At 48.9% G+C, this 2,671-nt stretch overlaps 1 pseudogene; it reads right to left on the bottom strand.

The window, feature by feature from the left end:
* Positions 1-691: 691 nt before the first annotated feature.
* Positions 692-810, bottom strand: LOC136649777 (5S ribosomal RNA; annotated as a pseudogene).
* Between the last annotated feature and the right edge of the window lie 1,861 nt (positions 811-2,671).

The raw sequence follows: 2,671 nt of genomic DNA, 5'->3' as shown, positions 1-2,671 counted from the left end.
TTTATTCAAATTTGAAATGTAAATTCATTCTTTTTCCCAGCCCCGATACAGTGTCGGAGAGATGAGGTGGCCCTCCTGTCAAAATGTTTGCCCACTCCTGCTTTAAATAAAAGATATAAAATCAACATCAGCCAGGGCAACCTCAATGCAAATGAGAGAGCTGATTAAAAACCTTGTCACTGAGACTTTCTCAACATTCAGAAACTGTTGCAGATAAAGAAGAATATCCAGTTCCTGTCTGAGGGCATATAGCAGGCCAGGCCAGGCCAGAGACTGATATTACCCACCCCTGGGGACTCTGAGGCGTGAATATACATAACCCAGGGGAATGACTGCTCCAAGGAGCAGTGACAAAATTATGTGGCTCCTGTCTCCATCTCCTCCCTCCAGCTCCTTACAGAAGCTACAGACATATTTCATATTTCACTCTGCTCCCACTACACAATGGGAAAATCAAATAATCAAAGCGCACTTCTATCAAGTTTCACCATTGATAAGTGATTTAATTTCAGGCTTAGTTTGCAGATTCCCTTTTGAACAGGGATGCTAATTAAAGTGGCTTGATGGCAAAAATTACAAGCTATCAACTCACGGTCTGGCTTCCTTGACAGCAATAAGACAATGTGCCCCCAGAGCACAGTCCCAGAGGGTGGTTGGTTGGCAACCTTCAGTCTCGAAAGTCTATGGTATAAGCCTACAGCACCCGGTATTCCCAGGCGGTCTCCCATCCAAGTACTAACCAGGCCTGACCCTGCTTAGCTTCTGAGATCAGATGAGATCAGGCATGTGCAGGGTAGCCTCATTGAAGACAGTGCTCAGAAAGTTAGTAGGGGTGGCTGTAAGTCCATGGCGTAGCTAGAGGGGGTGCAAAGCACTAAGTACTGCAGGATGCCTCACTGCAGCGTGCAAGTGACCCCTCTCCCTCTCCTTCAGAGCCATTCCAGGTGGGGGAAGCAAAACAGAGGCATTACACCATGCAACGGTCCGGCCTGCCCAATGGGGCTACTTGGATCTGCTGCAGTTCAAGCATACCCATGTAAAGCTGGCAGTTCCAGGAAGGGGGCTAGGATATGGCGGAGGCCTGCTCCACCAATTCTGCCCCCTTCCTGGGCCTGGCTTGCCCCCATTCACCTTTCCTGTACTGAAAATGCCCCCTCTCCATCTCCATTCAACCTTGCCAACCCATACAACTTGAAACTGAATGTACAAACTGACTCTGTTGCCAATACCGAGTTAAGGTGATGCAAGGCAATGAGGAATTCCATCACTGTTGGCAACCATCAGTCTCGAAAGACTCTGGTATCGCGCTCTGAAAGGTGGTTCTGGAACAGCATCTAGTGTGGCTGAAAAGGCCAATCTGGGAGTGTCAATCCCTTCCACACCGGGAGCAAGTGCAGTCTGTCCCTGATATGTCTCCCTGGCTATGGGCCTTCCTTCTTTGCCTCTTTGCCTCAGACTGTTGGCCAAGTGTCTCTTCAAACTGGGAAAGGCCATGCTGCACAGCCTGCCTCCAAGCAGGCCGCTCAGAGGCCAGGGTTTCCCACTTGTTGAGGTCCATCCCTAAGGCCTTCAGATCCCTCTTGCAGATGTCCTTGTATCGCAGCTGTGGTCTACCTGTAGGGCGCTTTCCCTGCACGAGAGGAGATCCTTTGGGATCCGGCCATCATCCATTCTCACAACACGACTGAGCCAACGCAGGCGTCTCCCAGGAAAGCATGTATAGGATTGCAGTCTTAGGACCCAGTCCTATCCAACTTTCCAGCACAGATGCAGCTGTGCCAATGGGGTGTATACTTCATCCTGTGGTCAAGAGGCACTCATGGAGGCCTCCTCAAGGTAAGGGAACATTTGTTCCCTGACCTCAGGGCTGCATGGTGGCTGCATCCATGCTGGAAAGTTATCTGCTTCCTTGTGATTTATTAGAACCGTTCGAGAACGTAATTGTTTTTCCAACCCGTAATAATGGTAATTTGAGGACACTGTCACTCCATCACCTTCGCTTGGGTCTGGGCCAGACCAGGTTGCGCACAGACAGCATATGCAATTTCATTAACCTGAGGTCACCTGCTTCTTCAGCTGTAGTTACCTGCAAGCACATTTAAACTGAAGGTGACAAGCCGAAGATCAGGTCAAAAGAGGTGGATGGCAGGCTGGTGTGCCAAGCATAAAACACAAATGCAAACTAAATGCACATCACTGGGTTTGGCTGTCAAAAATAATGTGTGCTTCCTGCCACATGGATTAATTGTGGAAACAATCATAATTTGAGTTGGTATTCTGTTGTGCACTGATACACAGTTTATGCTCTTTACAGTCGTAGTTACCTTCTTTACAACAACACTAATAGCCAAATTCCATCCTTCCCCTCCCTACCAATGCAGCCACACAGAAAGGCTTGTACTGCATCCCGTGGGCAGGGCCGTCTCATAGGTCTGCTAAATAAGGGAATATTTGTTTCCTTAGTTGGGGGTAAGCCTCTGAGACCTGAATGGGACTACTCCAACCTGCACCTACTCCTTCCTCCGGGTAGAACCCAGAAGTGACATTGTGAGGTCACGTGTTGAACTGCCACATGTGCTGGGACAGTGTGTTATGCATACACAACCTAGTGCAGAGGTCTTCTGGTGAAGAGATGATACCTAGGTAACAGCATAGAGTGTTGCCTGACCCC

Source organism: Tiliqua scincoides, chromosome 4 (genome assembly GCF_035046505.1).
Source record: "Tiliqua scincoides isolate rTilSci1 chromosome 4, rTilSci1.hap2, whole genome shotgun sequence".
In the NCBI taxonomy this organism is placed as follows: Eukaryota; Metazoa; Chordata; class Lepidosauria; order Squamata; family Scincidae; genus Tiliqua; species Tiliqua scincoides.
Note: the sequence above shows the minus strand (reverse complement) of the source record. Positions and strands in the feature narration are given on the sequence as shown.